The sequence below is a fragment of the Eubalaena glacialis genome, chromosome 11, assembly GCF_028564815.1.
Source record: "Eubalaena glacialis isolate mEubGla1 chromosome 11, mEubGla1.1.hap2.+ XY, whole genome shotgun sequence".
Lineage (NCBI taxonomy): Eukaryota > Metazoa > Chordata > Mammalia > Artiodactyla > Balaenidae > Eubalaena > Eubalaena glacialis.
In genome coordinates, this window is record NC_083726.1 from 19,094,904 (window position 1) to 19,118,844 (window position 23,941).

Consider the following 23,941-nt stretch of genomic DNA (forward strand, 5'->3'; position numbering starts at 1 on the left):
GGGAGGACACATGTTTTGCAAGTGAAAAACACAGAGGACATGTAACCCACTTCACGCCAGGTGGTAGAGGATGGGAGAGAAATTCCCATTCCTCCCTAACAAGGAATGGCCCCAGGAGACAGGTTTCAGTTAAAGGACAAAGTGAAGGAGATGCTCGAAGAAGAGGTTGGCAATGTAGAATATTTTGCTGCTGACCAAGCAGCCTCCCCACCAGGCTGCAATGGAAGGGTTTGGAGCCATGAAGGGGTGTGAGAGATTGGGTCAGACTAGGGGGTGTACAGAGACATATAGGGAACAGAGTCTGCATTTTATGGGATGACCTGGGATTATAAATCGTTATGTAGGGGCATGATGGGGTTCACCTTATGATCTCAAATGCAGGTTAGGGTGGTAAGGCTGAGAGTGTGTGGCAGGGGACTCCTTGCTAGGAATATGTGACTAGACTACCAAGGGTCTTCAAGTTCCATCCAGAAAGGAATGATAACTGTGGCAAGCCAGAAGTGAAGAGATCATTAAAAAGTTTAAAATAGAGAGGTATTATGGCTTCACTTAAATCAACTTTTTTTTTTTCCCTGTCAGTGTCTGTTCAGTTTGGCCACCTGCTGGGCCTACCGTGGCTAGAGGTATTCTTTTTATGACAATACTCCTTTTCACTGTCCTTAGTATACATGCATACAAATTTGTTTTATAAAATTGGATATGCAGAAAAAGTAACAAAAGAAAATTAAGATCCCTGATAATCTTATTACTCCAAAATAACCACAGTTATGAGTTTAAGTCTATTTTCTTCAGACTGGAATGCACTACCGCACACATCTAATTTCATTTTACTAAACTGAAATTAGACTGTGTGAAATTTTACCTTTTTAAAACTTAACATTATACTAAGTTTTGTGGCATGACTACACATCCTTTGAAACTGTATAATATTCTGCCATGAGGTGTCACGTAATTTGTGGTTAGACTTTTGATAAAAAGCCTGAAGTAGAGTCTTGTACCTGAATCTTTGTTTGTATCTCTGATGATTTCCCTAGGATAAATCCTTAAAAGTAGAATTATTGAATCAAAGGGTACAAATACTTTTATGTTTCTTGACTGTGATTATAAACATTCTTAGTATAGGCTTATTTCTCTTCTATTACAGTAGAGTCACTGTGACAAGCAGCAACCAGTAACCATTTTCAGGTACAATAAATGGCATATTCTGATGAATTTCTCATCTATAAACATACTAGAAAATTTAAAAAGTAACTTCTGACAAGGGAAAGTCCTGGCACCAAAGTCAAGAGACCTGGGTGTTACTTCCCACTGAGGCACCAACCAGCTATTTTCCTTAGGCCTGACACTACTTCTGCAAACTCTCGAAAAATTCCCTCATCGTCTCTAAAATCAGTGTGTTGAATTAGTAACCCTCAAGACTCCTTCTGGCTGTCAAATTCTATGATCTTATTCTGTGGAAAAAATTGTTTTAAGAGAAATATAGTAATAATGTGTTTCTGGCGCATAGTACAAACTCAATACATATTTTTTGAGTGAGGGGAAAAATTAAAGTTACAAAATATGGTATATAAAGTAGAGTAAAATCTTTAAAATTTTTAATTAAACAAATTTAATTTCACTCTAAGAATAAATTACTGCTCGTCTCCTCTGGGTAATAATCCATGTTAAATTTTATGGAAGACAAGAAATACAAACAGAAAAGCTTTGTAGAACTTTTACATGAAGAATCATTTACGAATTTTGATGGGAGAATTTAAAAATAAATAGGAATTACTATAGCACTTACTCTTAAGGTGATTGTAATCTCATAGAGATAGTTTGTGGACCCAGGTGACATAGCTCAAATAAAATGGTTAAGAAAAATTTAAAGGTGTAAATGATACAGCTAAGAAATTATGTAAGAAAGTGTTATGCTTATCCCAAGTGCAATTCTTAAATTTCTTGAAGGCAAATATCAGAAGAAATAATATTCTATTTTTAGGAAAACTATCAACAGTTTTGTTAAGGTAAGAGAGTTCAGGGGACCACTAAGACAAATACAAAACATACCTGAATTTGGCAGTGTTACTAAGACCAAAGACATGCCTTCAAATTTACCACTCTAGTAAGGTGGCAAAAGTCACCTTAACTTCTTGGAAATGGTTTCTGAAAAAGCCATGCAAAAGCAGATATGCGTTTGGATAGTTTGCCTAATCACTATCTTCATATTTTGGCAAGGCTCTGAAGATCTCTTTGTTCACATTTAGTGAGAACCACATGATATTCAGCAAATTAATCTCCTGGATCTTGTTATTTGGCCTCTTGTCGCTTAATATTATTAAGTTTTAATTTGCTCGGTCACCTTGTACTCTCCGCCACTGGTTAGCATATCCTCATTTTCCCAAAGAACACTGGCGTAAAAAAAACACTTACTTAAGACAGCCTTAATGCCCATGACTTAGAAGGTTCATTCAAAAGCCAAAAGAGCAGAACTAATATACAAAGCTTGGTGTATCTGGTTGCCTGGGCAAGTCGACTTGCCTTGCATATGTGAAGATATTAAATTCCTAACCAGTTAATTAAAAGAGCTTCTTCATGTGTCAGTGTAAGACCTGGTCCATAAACGGGGCATTAGGAGTTGACTCTTGTTTCAGGAAACAGCATCCTCTCCAAGTTTCTCACACTTTTAAAATTTTGTTTGTTTTTTAGCAGTGCCTGCTAGTCACCTGTGCATTTCTTGTCAGAAGACTAAAAATTATATTAGAAAATAAGGTTGACTTAGTTCTATAAAGATGTTTTGGGGAGAGATGATTGGTTGGTTTTAATTAATTCAGATTATGCAGTTTTCCCTTTCCTCTGATTTTAAGACTGAAAATGTACCAGTTCAGTTTCTAACAGGGCGATGACAATATTTTACAGAAAGACTGTGGAGGAGTAACTAAGAGACCAAGTGCTGCTGTTCAACAGACATAGATATAAGTCCCAGCTCCATTACTTCCCAGCTAATTGACCTTGATCTTGGGTAAATTATTTAATTCCTCCTACCCTCAATGTGCCAACCATAAAATGAGGATGATAACTGCACTTTCTTCATAAGGTTGTTTCCAGGATTAACTGCTATAATTCATATAACATGTTCATTAGAGTGTCTGGATCATGACAAAGCCTCCAACAGCTATTATTATTACATTTGGCCCTGAGACAGAGGGATACCTGAGAATTTTTGCAGTGCTTTTGTGAATATTATTGCATTTTATCCTCAAATGAGAAAAGAAAGGTGGAGTCACTAACAATGAGCCACTGACAAAAGACAACACTGCAATTAACATCTGCCTTCTGTGCCAAAATTTTTCCACTCTACCTTAATGGATAGTCTTAAAAAAGCCTATATGAAAACTGAACAGTCTGAAATTTAAATTTATTTTATGTATAACAAGGTTATGATTCCAGGAGAATAGATCCAATTCCAGTTCAAGATCTTAGAATAGTGAAATCTGAGTCCTGACAAAATACTTGATTCCAGACTCTAGAACAGAGTCGACTAAAACAGTTATGACTCAGGGTTCAAATTCTCATCTACGTGTTTCTGTTTCTGGATTCTTTGACCTATTCAATTGGTCTCTTGGTCTATCCTGCTACCAAAACCACACTATCCTAATTGCTACAACTTTCTTAGGAACCTTGATGTCTGGTAGGGTGAGGATACTATCTTGTTTTTCAAAATTGCTTGGCCATTTGATCTCTCATGTGAATTTTAGGATCAGCTTTTTGTCAGGTTTGAATTGAAATTATGTCAAATTTATAGATTAATTTGAGGAGATGATATTTTTATGATGTTGAATCTTCTCATCCATGAACATAGTATATCTCTTCTTTTATTTCAATCACTTTTTGGGTCTTTGAACAAAGTTTTATGATTTTTTTCTTCATTAAAGCCTTGCATATTTTCACTTATATTTGTTCCTAGGTATCATATAGGTTTCAATGCTATCTTCAAAGGTATCTTGAAAAAATTATATATTCTGATTGTTTTTGTTGATATATGGAAACACAAATTTTTTGAACATTGATTTTTATATCCATAACTTTCTGCATCCTTATTATTTCTAATAGTTTATATCACCTCTTAGACTATCATGTCTGAATTATAACATTTTTCTTACTTTTCAATTAGTATATTTTTTTCCCTTGCACTTTGTACTGGCTTGGAACACTGATATAATGTTGAATAGAAGTGGTGATGGGACATCTTTGACTTGTTCATAATTTTAAATTGAATGCTTGATCATGAACTATACATTTGCTCTAGGTTTTTGATACATAACCTATCTCAATCTGAATCCATATCATATTTTAAAAGTAGTTTATGATGTTTACGTTATCAGAACATTTATCTACTACACGTTGTACTCTTTTCTTCAAGCTTTTATTTAATCTTAGTCATTTATTCATTTCAGTTGCTTGAAACTTACTCTCTAGTAAGTTCCTCAGGAAAGGCCCAGTATGATGTTTCAATACGTAGTTTCAATTCTTCTTCTTCTACTTTTTTTTTTTTTTTTTAATTTAAAGAAAGTTTTCTGTTCTGTTTCTTTGCTTTGGTTTTATTCTTCAGGGACTCCTAGTATCTGTATGTTAGATTATCTTTGCCCATCTTTGTATTTGTCACTTTCTCTTGAAACTTTAAAAAAGCCCGTATTTCCTTTGATTTAAAAAAATTTCTGATGGAGGAACCAAGATGGCAGAGTAGAAGGACGTGCTCTCACTCCCTCTTGTGAGAACACCAGAATCACAACTAGCTGCCGGACAATCATCGACAGGAAGACACTGGAACTCACCAAAAAAGATACCCCACATCCAAAGACAAAGGAGAAGCCACAATGAGACGGTAGGAGGGGCGCAATCACAGTAAAATCAAATCCCATAACTGCTGGGTGGGTGACTCACAGACTGGAGAACACTTATACCACAGAAGTCCACCCACTGGAGTGAAGGTTCTGAGCCCCACGTCAGGCTTCCCAACCTGGGGGTCTGGCAACGGGAGGAGGAATTCCTAGAGATTCACACTTTGAAGCCTAGTGGGATTTGATTGCAGGACTTTGACAGGACTGGGGGAAACAGAGACTCCACTCTTGGAGGGCACATACAAAGTAGTGTGTGCATCGGGACCCAGGGGAAGGAGCAGTGACCCCAGGGGAGACTGAACCAGACCTACCTGCTAGTGTTGGAGGGTCTCCTGCAGAGGCGTGGCTGTGGCTCACCGTGGGGACAAGGACACTGGCAGCAGAAGTTCTGGGAAGTACTCCTTGGTGTGAGCCCTCCCAGAGTCTGTCATTAGCCCCACCAAAGAGCCCAGGTAGGCTCCAGTGTTGGGTCGCCTCAGGCCAAACAACCAACAGGGAGGGAACCCAGCCCCACCCATCAGCAGTCAAGCAGATTAAAGTTTTACTGAGCTCTGCCCACCAGAGCAACAGTTAGCTCTACCTACCACCAGTCCCTCCCATCAGGAAACTTACACAAGCCTCTTAGATAGCCTCATCCACCAGAGGGTGGACAGCAGAAGCAAGAAGAACTACAATCCTGCAGCCTATGGAACAAAAACCACATTCACAGAAAGACAGACAAGATGAAAAGGCAGAGGGCTATGTACCAGATGAAGGAACAAGATAAAACCCCAGGAAAACAACTAAGTGAAGTGGAGACAGGCAACCTACCAGAAGAAGAATTCAGAACAATGATAGTGAAGATGATCCAGGACCTCGGAAAAAGAATGGAGGCAAAGATCGAGAAGATGCAAGAAATGTTTAACAAAGACCTAGAAGAATTAAAGAACAAACAAACAGAGATGAACAATACAATAACTGAAATGAAAACTACACTAGAAGGAATCAATAGCAGAATAACTGAGGCAGAAGAACGGATAAGTGACCTGGAAGACAGAATGGTGGAATTCACTGCTGCGGAACAGAATAAAGAAAAAAGAATGAAAAGAAATGAAGACAGCCTAAGAGACCTCTGGGACAACATTAAACGCAACAACATTTGCATTATAAGGGTCCCAGAAGGAGAAGAGAGAGAGAAAGGACCAGAGAAAATATTTGAAGAGATTATAGTCGAAAACTTCCCTAACATGGGAAAGGAAATAGCCACCCAAGTCCAAGAAGTGCAGAGAGTCCCAGGCAGGATAAACCCAAGGAGAAACACGCCGAGACACACAGTAATCAAATTGGCAAAAATTAAAGACAAAGAAAAATTATTGAAAGCAGCAAGGGAAAAATGACAAATAACATACAAGGGAACTCCCATAAGGTTAACAGCTGATTTCTCAGCAGAAACTCTACAAGCCAGAAGGGAGTGACATGATATACTTAAAGTGATGAAAGGGAAGAACCTACAACCAAGATTACTCTACCTGGCAAGGATCTCATTCAGATTCGATGGAGAAATCAAAAGCTTTACAGACAAGCAAAAGCTAGGAGAATTCAGCACCACCAAACCAGCTCTACAACAAATGCTAAAGGAACTTCTCTAAGTGGGAAACACAAGAGAAGAAAAGGACCTACAAAAACAAACCCAAAACAATTAAGAAAATGGTCATAGGAACATACATATCGATAATTACCTTAAATGTCAATGGATTCAATGCTCCAACCAAAAGACACAGGCTTGCTGAATGGATAGAAAAACAAGACCCATATATATGCTGTCTACAAGAGACCCACTGTAAACCTAGGGACACATACAGACTGAAAGTGAGGGGATGGAAAAAGGTATTCCATGCAAATGGAAATCAGAAGAGAGCTGGAGTAGCAATACTCATATCAGATAAAATAGACTTTAAAATAAAGAATGTTATAAGAAACAAGGAAGGACACTACATAATGATCAAGAGATCAATCCAAAAAGATACAACAATTATAAATATATATGCACCCAATATAGGAGCACCTCAATACATAAGGCAACTGCTAACAACTATAAAAGAGGAGATTGACAGTAACACAATAATAGTGGGGGACTTCAACACCTCACTTACACCACTGGACAGATCATCCAAAATGAAAATAAATAAGGAAACAGAAGCTTTAAATGACACAATAGACCAGATAGGTTTAATTGATATTTATAGGACATTCCATCCAAAAACAGCAGATTACACTTTCTTCTCAAGTGCGCACAGAACATTCTCCAGGATAGATCACATCTCGGGTCACAAATCAAGCCTCAGTAAATTTAAGAAAACTGAAATCGTATCAAGCATCTTCTCTGACCACAACGCTATGAGATTAGAAATCAATTACAGGGAAAAAAACGTAAAAAACACAAACACATGGAGGCTAAACAATACGTTACTAAATAACCAAGAGATCACTGAAGAAATCAAAGAGGAAATCAAAAAATACCTAGAGACAAATGGCAATGAAAACACGATGATCCAAAACCTATGGGATGCAGCAAAAGCAGTTCTAAAAGGAAAGTTTATAGCTATACAAGCCTACCTCAAGAAACAAGAAAAATCTCAAATAAACAATCTAACCTTACACCTAAAGGATCTAGAGAAAGAAGAACAAACAAAACCCAAAGTTAGCAGAAGGAAAGAAATCATAAAGATCAGAGCAGAAATAAATGAAAGAGAAACGAAGAAAACAGTAGCAAAGATCAATAAACTAAAAGCTGGTTCTTTGAGAAGATAAACAAAATTGATAAACCATTAGCCAGACTCATCAAGAAAAAGAGGGAGAGGACTCAAATCAGTAAAATTAGAAATGAAAAAGGAGAAGTTACAACAGACACCGCAGAAATACAAAGCATCCTAAGAGACTACTACAAGCAACTCTATGCCAATAAAATGGACAACCTGGAAGAAATGGACAAATTCTTAGAAAGGTATAACCTTCCAAGACTGAACCAGGAAGAAATAGAAAATATGAACAGACCAATCACAAGTAATGAAATTGAAACTGTGGTTAAAAATCTGCCAACAAACAAAAGTCCAGGACCAGATGGCTTCACAGGTGAATTCTATCAAACATGTAGAGAAGAGCTAACACCCATCCTTCTCAAATTCTTCCAAAAAATTGCAGAGGAAGGAACACTCCCAAACTCATTCTATGAGGCCACCATCACCCTGATACCAAAACCAGACAAAGATACTACAAAAAAAGAAAATTACAGACCAATATCACTGATGAATATAGATGCAAAAATCCTCAACAAAATACTAGCAAACAGAATCCAACAACACATTAAAAGGATCATACTCCTTGATCAAGTGGGATTTATCCCAGGGATGCAAGGATTCTTCAATATACGCAAATCAATCAATGTGATACACCATATTAACAAATTGAAGAATAAAAACCATATGATCATCTCAATAGATGCAGAAAAAGCTTTTGACAAAATTCAACACCCACTTATGATAAAAACTCTTCAGAAAGTGGGCATAGAGGGAAACTACCTCAACATAATAAAGGCCATATACGACAAACCCACAACAAACATCATTCTCAATGGTGAGAAACTGACAGCATTTCCTCTAAGATCAGGAACAAGACAAGGCTGTCCACTCTCACCACTATTATTCAACGTAGTTTTGGAAGTCCTAGCTACCTCAATCAGAGAAGAAAAAGAAATAAAAGGAATACAAATTGGAAAAGAAGAAGTAAAACTGTCACTGTTTGCAGATGACATGATACTATACATAGAGAATCCTAAAAATGCCACCAGAAAACTACTAGAGCTAATCAATGAATTTGGCAAAGTTGCAGGATACAAAATTAATGCACAGAAATCTCTTGCATTCCTATACACTAATGATGAAAAATCTGAAAGAGAAATTAAGGAAACACTCCCATTTACCATTGCAACAAAAAGAATAAAATACCCAGGAATAAACCTACCTAGGGAGAAAAAAGACCTGTATGCAGAAAACTATAAGACACTGATGAAAGAAATGAAAGAGGATACCAACAGATGGAGAGATATACCATGTTCTTGGATTGGAAGAACCAACATTGTGAAAATGACTATACTACCGAAAGCAATCTACAGATTCAATGCAATCCCTATCAAATTACCCATGGCATTTTTTATGGAACTAGAACAAAAAATCTTAAAATTTGTATGGAGACACAAAAGACCCCGAATAGCCAAAGCAGTCTTGAGGGAAAAAAACGGAGCTGGAGGAATCAGACTCCCTGACTTCAGACTATACTACAAAGCTACAGTAATCAAGACCATATGGTACTGGCAGAAAAAACAGAAACATAGATCAATGGAACAGGATAGAAAGCCCAGAGATAAACCCATGCACCTATGGTCAACTAATCTATGACAAAGGAGGCAAGGATATACAATGGAGAAAAGACAGTGTATTCAATAAGTGATACTTGGAAAACTGGACAGCTTCATGTAAAAGAATGAAATTAGAACACTTCCTAACACCATACACAAAAATAAACTCAAAATGGATTCAAGACCTAAATGTAAGACTGGACACTATAAAACTCTTAGAGGAAAACATAGGAAGAACACTCTTTCACATAAATCACAGCAAGATCTTTTCTGATCCACCTCCTAGAGTAATGGAAATAAAAACAAAAATAAACAAATGGGACCTAATGAAACTTAAAAGCTTTTGCACAGCAAAGGAAACCATAAACAAGACAAAAAGACAACCCTCAGAATGGGAGAAAATATTTGCAAATGAATCAATGGACAAAGGATTAATTTCCAAAATATATAAACAGCTCATGCAGCTCAATATTAAAGAAACAAACATCCCAATCCAAAAATGGGCAGAAGACCTAAATAGACATTTCTCCAAAGAAGACATACAGATGGCCAAGAAGCACATGAAAAGCTGCTCAACATCACTAATTATTAGAGAAATGCAAATCAAAACTACAATGAGGTATCACCTCACACCAGTTAGAATGGGCATCATCAGAAAATCTACAAACAACAAATGCTGGAGAGGGTGTGGAGAAAAGGGAACCCTCTTGCACTGTTGGTGGGAATGTAAATTGATACAGCCACTGTGGAGAACAATATGGAGGTTCCTTAAAAAACTAAAAATAGAATTACCATATGATCCAGCAATCCCACTACTGGGCATATACACAGAGAAAACCATAATTCAAAAAGACACATGCACCCCAATGTTCATTGCAGCACTATTTACAATAGCCAGGTCATGGAAGCAACCTAAATGCCCATCGACAGATGAATGGATAAAGAAGATGTGATACACATATACAGTGGAATATTACTCGGCCATAAAAAGGAATGAAATTGGGTCATTTGTTGAGACGTGGATGGATCTAGAGACTGTGGATGGATCTAGAGACTGTCATACAGAGTGAAGTAAGTCAGAAAGAGAAAAACCAATATCGTATATTAACGCATGTGTGTGGAATGTAGAAAAATGGTACAGATGAACTGGTTTGCAGGGCAGAAGTTGAGACACAGATGTAGAGAACAAACGTATGGATACCAAGGGGGGAAAGCCGTGGGGGGGTGGGGATGGTGGTGTGATGAATTGCACGATTGGGATTGACATGTGTACACTGATGTGTATAAAATTGATGACTAATAAGAGCCTGCTGTATAAAAAAATAAATAAAATAAAATTCAAAAATTCAAAAAAACCCCAAACTAATACTAAACTTTCTTTGGGTTATTTGTATGGAAATATGTTAATATAAATGTTTCAGACATTACATGAAATTCCTAAAAATCTTATATGTTCTGGTATAATGTTATAAGTCATAATTCTAGTTATTATTTTAAAATGTGTATCTCAGAAATAACTAAATTTCCTTGTCAATTTCATTATTATGAACTTTCATCAAATCTTTAACCATGGTCATTTTTAAGTCTTTTGTCATTTACAGACAGTTCTGGGTGTATTCTGATGCTTTTGCAAAAATGTTCCTATAAAAGGGTTTCATCGGCTTCCCTGGTGGCGCAGTGGTTGAGAATCTGCCTGCTAATGCAGGGAACACGGGTTCGAGCCCTGGTCTGGGAAGATCCCACATGCCGCGGAGCAACTAGGCCTGTGAGCCACAACTACTGAGCCTGCGCGTCTGGAGCCTGTGCTCCGCAACAAAAGAAGGCCACGATAGTGAGAGGCCCGCGCACCGCGATGAAGAGTGGCCCCCGCTTGCCGCAACCAGGGAAAGCCCTCGCACAGAAACAAAGACCCAACACAGCCAAAAAAATAAAATATATATATATATAAAAAAAAAAAAGGGTTTCATCTTCAAGGAATTCATGGAAAATACTCTGACAAGTGCAGGTTTCTGGTAACTGACTATACTGCTGAACTGAATGAATAAGCATTTTCAGAACTCTAATGGAAAACTGATGAATTCATAAAAGTGCTAACAGAAGATCAACATGAAAAAAAAATTAATTACATGGGACTGAGTGAACTGATGAGGATGATTATAATTTTTGTGACTTTCTGTTTGGAAAAAAAAAAATTCCTTTTCCACCTTCTATCCTTTAGCTCGTTAGCTGAGTGTTTTTTCCACACTGTATCCTTCTATTTTTGTCTTGATTTCTTAAAGGATATTTTATTTCTAATTCTTTTCTGAGTTCTAGGATTTAAGTTCCCAGCTTTAAAAATTTTGATATATGTTATTTTTTTCATATTCTGTGTAACTTTCTTAATGTCTTTTAACTAATTTTAATTTTTTAATTTTTAAATTTTTAAATTTTTTTTTGACATGAAACATTTTTCTTTTTAATTTGGAAAGGAGTCAATAAGTGATGTGGATTAGTTTTGATTATAAGGCATTAAGCCCCGCAAACTTGATGGGCACTGAAAGAACAGACATGAATTTTGAGGTCTGCATCTGGCTTCACTTGTTCTTTAATATTCAAAATAGGCTACCTGCTACACTCCTCAGCTCATGTCCTCTTCTTTACAGGCAGGATGATAACAGGTATCACTGCAGCATGATGCCTGTCTGATGCTAAGTGTAAGCTCTCTTCTTCTAAACTGTGTCCAGTACAGGTATCCTGGTATCCTGTAGGGTGTCATGACTAATTTTTAAATAGTAAGTTGCATTTTGGTCTGTTTGTGGACATATTTTCTGGGATGCTTTCATCATCTCTAAAAATATTATCGTGCTCCCTGTTACCTCATTTCTTATTATAACTTCATATGGGATTTGAACTTGATGCTTCTTTGTTGCTCATTTTTATGTGAAATTAGTTTTCCTGACCTTTTAGATTGAGGCAGGATTTAGTAAAGCTTTTCTAATGTCACAAAGCTCCTTTTTCTGTTATTTTTATGTAATGTTTAAAAATATGGCCACTTGCTTCCCAAGATTTCCTGACTGTCTTCCTTTCTCCACTTGGGTGGAAATCTTCTCTTTTTTAATCTTACTTTTCCCTAATTGCTCAATTTTATTCTACTTCTAGTAGTTTCTTCACAGTATGGTTCCTTAATTGGAAGAAAATCCATTTAAGTTTTGAGAGTTCATAAGGATTAAACTGCTTCAACCCTTTCAGTCCTTACTTCGTGCTCCTTGAACTCACTTGGTATTAGAGAGAGAATTCATTCTCAGTTTCATCTGATGTACTCAAATTGACCCACTGTGCTCCCCAGTAAATAACTATTGGCTCTTTTGGGGTTCTCTTCACCAGTTGACACAACCCTGTGTACTTCCCTCTACTTTCTCCTGCACAGATGCCAATACCATGTGAGTCTCATGGCTGTTGTTGGTTTGTCCCCATGTGCTTATACTAGGGGAGATACCTTGTTGCCTAGTTTTGTGGTAAATGTCGTCCATGGATCTTTGGTTTTGCTATTTAATTGCTGTGTTTGCTTTAATGTGGGGATTCGCTAAGATTGAAAGCTACAATGTCACTGTCACTACTATCTTCCTAGAATCTCTAGATTGGACTTTAAAAGTTGTCAAAAATGACAACTACAACAACAAATTCAGTAATTTTTTTTTATAATAGGTATACCTAAGACATATTTATAAGGAATTTTTTTTAACATAAAAGAATAGAAAAAGATATACCATGCAGTTATAAATCAAAATATAACTGATATAATGATATTACTTTAAATAATCCTTAAGACAAAAAGCATTATTAGCAAAAAAAAACAAAAAAACAAAACAGTATCATTACATAGAAAATATTCACCAGGAATATATAATCAGAAACCTGTATTCTTTTAAGAAAATAATTCTCAAAAATACAGAGAGTAAAAACTGAATGAATTACAAGGAGAAATTGACCAATATGTAATTTAAATGGGAATTTGTAACATATTACTCCCATATACAAAGCAATGATGAAACTTGATCTGATGAAAATATTGATATATTTAGAATCATGCATAAAACAATTACGAAATACATTTTTTTCCAAAGATACATGGAAATTTACAAAATCAGAGTCTGTTGAAGGTCACAAATGAAAACTCAGTAAATACCAGAACTGAAATTACACAGACCACATTCTTCAACCACAAAGCAAAATAAGTAGATAAAAAGATTATCTCTCTCCCCAAATCTGCATGCTTGGAAATTTTCAAAACACCCATAGTGTGTTATGGAACAAGGAAGAAATCTAATGAAAGTTTAAAATATTTAGAACTTGAGAAGGAAAACACTTATTGCAAAACTTAGAGGATGCAGCTAAAGCTGTAATCTTAAATGCATATATCCAAAAGAAAGAGAAAATTAATGAACTAAGTGTTCAACTCAAGAAGTTAAAAAAGAGAACCACAGAGTGAACTCAAGAAGGAAAAAGAGAGTATTTTGACAATAACGCATATTCACAAAATAGAAAAAAAAAAGTGGGTTTTAGAAAGATAAAAGATATTTCTTTGAGGAGAATTATCAAGTGGCCAAAACCTAGCAAGACCATAATTCTTGTAGAGTTCACACAACTCTGCTGTACCTTTTAAAGATTTTATTTTGTACCTACTATACAACAATGTAGAAAAATCCATGGCAGTTCTTTGAGACCTTTTGATGCTTTACTTCCCTCAAGGCTGCATTTCTCTTGAACAAAGATTTCCTTACATGAATTTACTTCTTCTGCTATCAGGAAAACAAATATTACATGCATAACACATGACAATTTTTAGAAAGAAAGTGCAGCCAAACACAACATGGGACAATCCAGTTTCTGATTAATAATGTTATTCTCTAAATGATTCTTGGTTCTACAAATGCATTCACAAGTTAATTCCCTTAAGTAGCAAGTTCCCCTAGTATTTTTAAGCTATAATTCAATTTTTAAAACTTCTGAGGAATACAACTTGTCTAGAAAATAAACCACTCTTCTATAAACTGTACACCCAGCAGTAATTCAAATGCTGAAATCCTATCCCTGCAGCTTTTCTTCTTAAAGCCATGGACAGATGCACTTGCATGATCCTCCGCCTGAGTGCCTTCTTCAGTTCTGAGCTCTATGGACCTCGCTCTTTTCATCTTAGTCCTGGTTTGGGATACATCTTCCTCTTTTCTGAAGCCGCTCTTAACCTGTGTTATAGTCAGCCAGGGAACAGGGGGAGTAATTGCATCTGCTGAGTACAGTCTCAAAGGTGGTAACTTTCAGCCATTTTTCATGGCCGTACATGAGTCTGATGAATGTGGTGTGGAGAGTTGGAGGACGCAGTGTGAAGACAGGGGCATCCTGCAGCATGTGATGCGACATCAGTGCCAGGCTGTGATGCTTGCTTTGATATTTGCTAACACAGATACACTCTTAAGTGTTTAAACATATTGACTCATTTAATCCTCACAATATCACAAGAGTGATTCTCTTATTATCCCATCTTACAACATGCTCAAGGTCACAAAGCTACTAAGCATCAGAGCCAGGATGGGCACACAAGCAGTCTGTGTTCTCAAACCCACTGGCCAAAAGGTAGAGTCTATTCCGTGCTCCACTAACCAAAGTTGCAGGTCCTACAGCCAAGCTGGGTGTTAGAACCTGGTTACCCTTGACTAGAAATCTAAGGTCCATCTTGAGCTCCATTGTCTAGAGCTGAGTCGAACTTCTTTCCAGGGTTTCTCAGGGTCCAACCCCATGACATCTCCCAGTGGGAGGTTGTGTGTCCTCTTATTTATCCATGTATGCCCTCCCCTATCAGGTCAGCCCAGGAACGTGATTATTCTGTCTTTTCAGTGCTGGGGAAAGTCAACTCACTCCTGTGCACCTTGCCGTGCTCTGTATCACCAGGGACCAATACTGTGCTGACACCCAGCAGGGCTCCGTAAAGATCTGCTGATGAACGAATGAGTTGACAGGGTACCAGTGTGCTAGGCACTGTGCTTTGGGGAGTGATAAAGATTGTAAAGATTAGTAAGACCCCACCCGTCTCCTTCAAGGGCTCATATTCTAGTGAGGAGCTTTTGAAAGTTCATCATCCTCTCAAAATAGTTCAGGACATGGATTTTGAAATCAGATAGATCTGATTCATCTGACTGACTGTGTGGCCTTTGACAAGTTATTTTACTCCTTTTATTCTCCATTTATTCATCTGTAGAATCGGTATGATACTGTGACCTGCCTCATAGATGTGTTATGAGGATTAAATGAGATTATGCTTGTAAAATTGCTGTGTCCCCAAAGGGAGCTGCCTCTGGTTTTATTCATTGCTGAGGACCTGCAGGGACACGATGGGAACTCTCTTTGGCTGGATGGACTCCTGAAGTCAGCAGGCAGTGCGTCCCACTCAAGCGTCTGGCATGTCCACCATCCCCTGTTGTGTGAACCTGGATGCTTGGGGAATAAAACACCCATAATTAAGAATAGAAGTTACCTGTGTTGGGTAACTTTGGGGACATTGTCGTCTGCAATTATTCCTATAGGCTGAAGTTTCTCTGCGTCTCTCCTCTAGGAATTCCTTTGGCTGAAAAAGGCAGTGAGCCCATGACCTGTTTCTTTCCAGCGATTGCCAGGACCTTTGCCCCACCTCTTACATTCTGGAAATATTTCTCAGACACCCCTCTCTCCCCAACCTCCAGACACCACTCTTGAGCTTGGGAGCGGGGAAGGTCAGGCATTGCTGTCGTCAGTTGCTTAGACTCCTTCAGCGTGAAGCTCACCTGTGGAATGTACAGGGCCGTCTCCCTGCTCCTGGCTCTGCTTTGACACAGGGAAAAGGTTTGCTAACCCTTCTTTGGCTCCGGAGAGTTCTCCCCGTCCTCAGAGGCTGCCAGGGGTCTAGCCAAAAGAGGGGATGTGGAGTCAAGTGTGTCTGGGGTGGACCATAAGCCTGTCACCTCAGACCCATCTCAGAAGCTCAAGTAAGATAAACTTGTATCTGACTCTATGATCTCAAATTGCCCCTCTTTTTAGCCTCAATTTCCCTATCTCTCTATAAATACTAGTATGACAGCTAGAGAGTCTCTGTTCCTTGAACTACAAATAAAATTAGCTCAAACATAAAAGTTCCAGATCCTCCCCTGGCTTTCTGAGAATCCCTTAAGATGCTTATTCCTCATGATCTCATCAGTGAGGTTTCCCTGAATGCCCTTTCTACATTTAAACTTCACCCCCCATGCCCATTTTCTCCCATTTTCTTGACCATCTCTCTCTGTTTTCCTTGGGTTCCTGATGATAGCCACGCTTCTAGGATTCCAACTTCTATTCCCAGTTGTTTATCAAGATATTCCCCTTTTCCTCCCAGGACAATTTTTGTCCTAAAAGGCATTTTGATGGCCACTGTTTTAAAAATGTGCATTTAAATTTCATCACAAGAGAAAACTTTATTCATTGCATTGTGAGGATCGGATAGGCTAATAAAGGTCCAGTACAGTGCTGTGTACCCAGTAGGGAGCAAATAAACATCAGCAGTGGAAGTTATGAAGATTAATTGTTATATATAAAAGCACTTAAAAAACTGTAATACACTGTACATGTGAAGGATTCTCATTATCAATGCTAGTACTTTAAGTCCTAGTAGATGTTATACTATTCAGACCATGTTCAAAAGTAGTTGAGACAGTACATGGTCAAGCTCCTATTTCTCTGTTTGAGAAACCTTTCCTTTCTAAAGAAGGTAGAGTAGGAGGTATAACACAAACTAAAGTAAAATCCTTGGGCTCAGCACAAAGACTGCACATATCAGCACAGGAAGAAAATACAGGTTTCACACAAGATGTCATTATGAAACTTTTAGAGGAAAAAAGTGTAGAAGTTAACTTCACTAAGTCCCTCCTTCGAATGGCAGCTGCTGATGTGGAAGAGTATGTGATTAAACAACCAGAGCCAGAATTCCAGGACCTAAATGAAAAGGCAGGAGCACCTAAACAAAGTCCCAGTAAGATCACAGCTGAGATCAATACCAGAGTGAGATTTCTGCAGGCAATCAAGGATATACCTAGTGCAATTAAAGAACTCTTTGATGCAGTGAGTAATGTCTTCAAGAAATACTAATACCAGAACCGCATAGCACTTGAATGCCAAAAATAAAGAATTTTTAAAGTATTCCAAAAGTTTCAGACATACTCTGAAAATCTGTTTTGAAATGGCAGGGCAATAAATGTATTCATAAGTGCCAACCGACTAAATCATCAAACCAACTTGGTATTTCAGACCTTCAAAACTGTGCCCTCAAGGCTGTACACGTTAAGAGATGTGCTTCTCAGTGGCAGTGTTGAACTACCTTTATCTGTAAATTTTAAAGTTTGACTGTATAAATTATGAGTCTCTCCTGAAGGGATCTAACCCAGGATGTTGAATGGTATTATTGCCACTTTGTGTTTTTGTAAAATGTCTCTTAATCACAATCTCGCACTGAAGATTTTATTTGCTATTATCATTTATTTAAGAATTATAAGCCAAAAAATTTACAGTCTAATGTCTCATATAACATTCCTTAAAAGAATTGTAAATATTGGTATTTGTTTCTGACATTTTAACTTGGAAGCGATATGCTGCCAGATGATGTATTTAACAATATTTGGTGGCAAATATTCAATAAATAGTTTACATCTGTTTTAAAAAAGCAGAACACTATATGAATAATATGGATTAAGGAATGTGTTATAAGCATGGACTACACAGTGTGGAAAGAGCTGGGGCTTGAAGGTCTATAAAGGGGAATTGGAGGCTTAGAGCAGAGACACTAATCAGCCACCATACAGCACAGGTGCCGATGGACAAATCAAAGCTTGCAGAGAACCCTGGAAGCTCGGTATGCCCAGCTCGGTGAGTTTGAAGCCAGGTGTCTGGTGATGGGCTTAGGTTTGCCTTTGGTCAGCAAACCAAGCTGTCTGAAAGAAAAGAACACAGACTGGTTACGAGGCGAACAAACTGGAATTTGCTGATACCTGTGTAACTGTGTTTCACCACCTCTAACCACAATGACCTTCAAGAATATAGTGGTTACTGCCTCATTTCTGCCCACAAGTTTCTTTTTGACCAACTCTAACCCAGAACCATATAGAAAAGGTATCCTAAGAAATGTAATTCCGGCTTTGCCAAGTTGATGCAATACAAAACCACCATACTGCATAGTGGACATGTGGTCTTACCTGATGTGAAGTGCTTACTAAAAATACTATTTTAATCCAGTGGAGGTCATGGTAGGGCAGATATCTTTATTTATGTATTCATTCATTTATTCATTTTGTATTTAATGACAATCTGCTGTGTTCCAAGCACTGTTTTTTTGGCTAGGGAATAGAGAAAACTATGACCCATGATATTGAGTAAAGTCCTATTTCTACAAAAGTGGGTTAATGGGTACATGCAAAGGGTCTTGGAGGGAGAAAGGGAGAAAGGCAGAATGAATTGTGAAGATGACTGCAGGCATTAGGAATAGCATGTGAGAGAGTGTATTAAATTCAAGGAGCCTAAAGTTCACTGAAGTGTATAGCACGTAGAGAGCAATAATGGCAGGAGATATTCAGGAAATGAAAACCAATAAGATTTAGTGATTGGTAGGAGAAGAGGAGAGGCAAGAGACGAAGCTGCCAGTGTGAGAGGTTACGTGGTTGGTGATTTCACTAACGTGACATGGAATACAGAACATGATTTGGGGAGAATATGTTGAATTAGAATCTGTAGATACTGAGGTACTGCAAATCATGGAGGTGGAGGCATCCAGTAAGCAGTTCACAGTGTGGGTCCAGAGACCACCAGTCTGTCCTGTTCTTCTCTCTTCTTAGCATTAATTACATTTGCAATTACTCATTTTAGCACCTACCTTCCATGCCAGAATGACTACTCTTTGAGGGCTGGAACCACGTCTTGCTTTTTGCTTTGTTGTTACCCTAGCATATCAAGTAGTGAATGGCATGTTGCAGGTGCTTGATAAATATTAGGTTAATGCAACTTAAGAGACCAAGAAAGGGGTGCTTTTGGGAGCACCAAAGAGGGGTCAGAACTTGAGATATGGATCTGAATAGTGCTTGAAGCCATGAAGTGGATGGACTTATTCAGGGATATATACACAGTGATAAAAGAATCCCCAGGGCAGGCCCTGAAAGGACACTCACACTTGAAGGAATGGCAGAGAAGAAAAAGCTGGTGAAGGATTCTGAGAAGAGGTGATTAGAGGAAAAGATAACGAAGAAAAAGTTTGAGGTAAAAAGGGAGGAAGGCAGGATGAATTGTGAAGATGATTCTGGGCATTAGGAATACATGTAAGCATGGGAGAAAACAGGAAAGACAGCATTTTAAAATATAGCTTGCTGGGACTTCCCTGGCAGAACAGTGGTTAAGACTCCGTGCTCCCAATGCAGGGGGCACGGGTTCGATCCCTGGTCGGGGAACTAAGATCCCACATGCCGCGTGGCCTAAAAAATGTAAAATAAATAAATATAGCTTGTTATTGAAGTAGTGTGATTATCTGCTATAAATCAACATCTACAGGGATGGTGACCCTCTCTCTCACCTAACATCCCTTGAAGACCAGCTTGATTTGCTCTTAGTCTCCCCCTTTTCTCCTTTGGAAAACTCTTCAGCCATATTTCATGAAGAGGAACACTATTTATTATTGGCCTCTCGCTTCCCTGAATTATCAACACATTGCATTTCTGTGGCCGTAATGATTGGTTTCTTCCAGGATGGGTACAGTCCAAAGTTATACCAATTGGATCGTATCTCAGAACCTTAGGTTGGTGCTCTTGGGAAAAAGGCTTGCCTTTCCTACTGCATGTGAAGGTGAGATGTGTGGAAAAGAGAAGAAAGGAGAGACAGGAAAACCAGGGCCTGGTGACCTTTGAGCCCCTAACTGTGGTGTGTCTAAAGCAAGCCCTGTTTCTTTTCTGTGAGCTGGTAAACCTCTTTGCATCTTTATCTCAAAGACTCTTAAACTGACATTCTAAGAAGTAAAATATGAGTCCTTTATAAAATTAAGCACACATACATTTAGATATATTTGATTTTTGTAAAAGTAGGGAAGATTTTGCATTTACCTCAACCCCAGATTATGACCCTAACTATGCAGAAGCTGATGTTCTATAGGGAATATTGTCACAGCTTGAACAAAAACCTTAGTGGGTGTAACACGACTTTCTTTCTAAATAGCAACCAGCCCCGCTGAGTCAATGTTGACATATGTAACTCTTTCCTGGAAGGCAAGAAAATCTGAAGGTTGACTGGTTTGCTCACTCACCCTGCCTTTTGTTTCCTAACGAACAGGTAATATTAGTCTTTCAGTACGATAACATAACGCCACCGATTTGCATCACTGGGTATTGTCCGCCCTGTGTGTTTCAGTTTGTTCTCTTATTTAATAGGAGCTGTACTGAAACTGGGCAGTCTCTATTTGTTCAGCAGCCTCTTATGAGTGCCTGCCTTCTCTCCTGGATTGAGTTGGACCAGGAAAAAGATAGACGTAGGATAACGTGAGGAGCTTTTCTTAGCAAAATGGACATTCCCAAACTTTTCACCACTCCAAGGACTTCCAGTAGGACCTTTGATATCTTTAGAAATCTAGTCACTCCAGCCTGGAATAGAGTTGATGTTAGTCTCTTGCTTCACTTATGTTGAGATTCTGGCCCAGCTGGTCTTAGTCAACGACCCTCTTTTGCTGTGTCTTTGAATCATGGTATCATATGATTGTCATCCTTATTTATTCTCTGGTATTCATACTCGTAAACATTGATAAGCACTCTCTAGGCTCTGCTATTTCATCACCTGAAAAATGGGAATATTCATACGTAACTTGCAGGTTTGTTGTGAGGTTGAAATCAGAAAAAAATGATAGAACCTCACTGTCAATCACCATGAGTATTTACAAGACTGTATCACGCTCCCACAAAAGGCTCCCTTAAGCCCATCCCCCCATCAGCCCCCACCCCAACCTGGGCCTCCCTCCAGTCTGTGCTTATTTTGGTTCAGCACAAGGTATGTTGTGTTTATTTGTAGGTTTTCTTTTTTTTTTTTTTTAATAAATTTATTTATTTATTTATTTTTGGCTGCGCTGGGTCTTTGTTGCTGCGCACGGGCTTTCTCTAGTTGTTGTGAGCAGGGGCTACTCTTCGTTGCGGTGCACGGGCTTCTCTTGCTGTGGAGCATGGGCTCTAGGCGTGCGGGCCTCAGCAGTTGTGGCTCGTGGGCTCAGCAGTTGTGGCTCATGGGCTCAGTAGTTGTGGCTTGCGGGCCCAGCTGCTCCGCGGCATGTGGCATCTTCCCAGACCAGGGCTTGAACCCGTGTTCCCTGCATTGACAGGCGGATTCCCAACCACTGTGCCACCAGGGAAGCGCCAAGGTTTTCTGATCATTTTTATCCGCTGAACTGTGGACTATTTTGGAGGCTCAATTGTCTTCCACCTCTGTATTCCCAAGGGATGAACCATGTCTAGAACATTAGTAGGGGTTCAGTAAGTGCATGTAAAAATGTTAAAAGAGAGAGAAAAGGAACTAACTTTTTTTTAAGTCAGCTATGTACTGAACACTGTTAAAGACACTTTCACACACATAATTGCATTTAATTCTTTCAATACATCATTTTCACAGATGGAGATGTTAAGAGATAAAGAAGTTAAGTGGTTTGTGTAAGATCCCACAACTAGAGGGTGTCAGACCAGAATCCCATTCCATTTATATTTGCCTCCAAAGAGGTAGCCTCAAAGCAGTTGAAAATTCACCTCCTTCATGACTTCCTTAATCTTTGAAATTTTCTAGATCACTCTTACATACTTATGTTTCTCAAAGGGATGCGGAGACCCCTTACATATATCAAAATATGTATATATATACATCTGAAACATTTACATATCTTTATATAAACATTTGAAAGACAATTTGATTTTCACCTTAAAAATGCTTTGTTCATATGGAACCCTTAAATGAATAATTGCCTTGCCTTGACTTGAATTATCATTTAGCTATGAAGACTCTGCCAGAAAGAGTTTAAATCTAATTATTTTGGGTAACTTATTGTTTACTTACTGTAATATCAGGTCATGATGTTTGAATAGTGAGTGTAAAACATCATGATGATTTGCATAGATGTGAATGAACAGTGGTAGTGTATGCTGAAAATTCATTATATAATGGTTAAACATTTGATAAGAAAAACCAATTCATTGTTTTAAAATGACAGCGAGGTTGTTTTCTTCTCATAAATACTTCTTCTTATAAATTCTGAATTTACATCTCAAAGGAGTTTTAGGTCTTAAACATAGGATAAAACCCTAAGGAAAGGATGTACACCACAGCAATTAAGAGAACAGATTTTGAAGTCAGAAAGACCTGGGTTGAAGTGCTCTCTCACCACAAATTACTTGCAGCATGACCTTGGGAATATTACTTAAATTTTTTCAAGCCTCAGTCACCTTATCTATAAGATGGGGCTATAATAGTGCATGCCAGATAGAATTGTTGGGAGACTGGAATGATGATACACATAAAAGGGCTGAACACAGAGCCTGGAGCCCAATGAACACTTAAGAGTGATTAGCTATTTTTCCTCTTAAGAGCGATTAGCTATTTTTCCTCCTTTAAGCTAAGTCTTGTTTAGTTCAGTTATAGCTACATGATCATTTTAACACAAGCTTTACATTTCCAACTGGTACAGTCAAATCCAACTGCTAGAGAGAGATATATACAGGTGGTCAAGAAGCTTGGCCCAGCTGACTAGAGGCAATCAGGGAAGGTCCCATAGAGAAAGTGATGGGTTAGATTAATCTTAAAGTGGGGGAAACTCATGGGAAAGGAGAAAAGGATTGGGGTGGGTGTCAGGAGGACAAACTGGCCTGGGACTATTCATAGGAAGTGGAGGGTCAGAGTTTCACTTCTGCTTTTCTCATTTCAAACTCATAGCATTCAAACATTTTATCCCTGAATGGAATAATGAATAGTTAATTTTTGGAATTGTACAAGAAATATTGATTTCATAAATTATATGGTCATAACATAAAATTTTCTTTGACATAAAGTGAATAGAATATTAGGCAGATTGCTTCACCAGGGTGCAAATTGTTATTTGGTGTCTGGAACAAATGAAATGTTTAATTTTTGCTCTACTTTTCAAGCAAGAATGAGTCTGAGGAACTGCAAGTCACCTAGCTGTCTTATGTTGTGTTTCAGTACTTACATTTCTAATATGTTTTCTCATTGTCATTTGATTAAGTATTAACTCAAAATATCAACATGATGAGACTACTGATAACAGTTTTTTTGTGGGTGTAGAAAATGGTACTTGTTACAGTGAAAAAGAGGCCTTCATTTGACCAAATTAAGAAATCATGGCTTGAAATTGCTATCAAATATTGATTTTATAGTTGATTCTTTTTTAAAGATCATAATTTTTTTGTTTCTTGCAAAGCATAGTTTTACCAAGATAAAATATTAAAGGAACTGAAATAAATTATTGAAAATAGAGCAAAATTTGATAGTCTTATCGTATTAAGGCTTACCAAAATATGATAGTCTTATCAAACTTAATTCAGTTTTTACAAAATTAACTATGCATAGTAAAACTTGAGCAAACGTATTGATGAATGAAAAATATAGACTGAGA

The 23,941-nt window shown here is 37.9% G+C and overlaps 1 pseudogene; it reads left to right on the plus strand.

The window, feature by feature from the left end:
• The first annotated feature begins 105 nt into the window (after positions 1 to 105).
• On the plus strand, positions 106 to 17,655 carry LOC133101286 (programmed cell death protein 10-like; annotated as a pseudogene).
• The last annotated feature ends 6,286 nt before the right edge of the window (positions 17,656 to 23,941 follow it).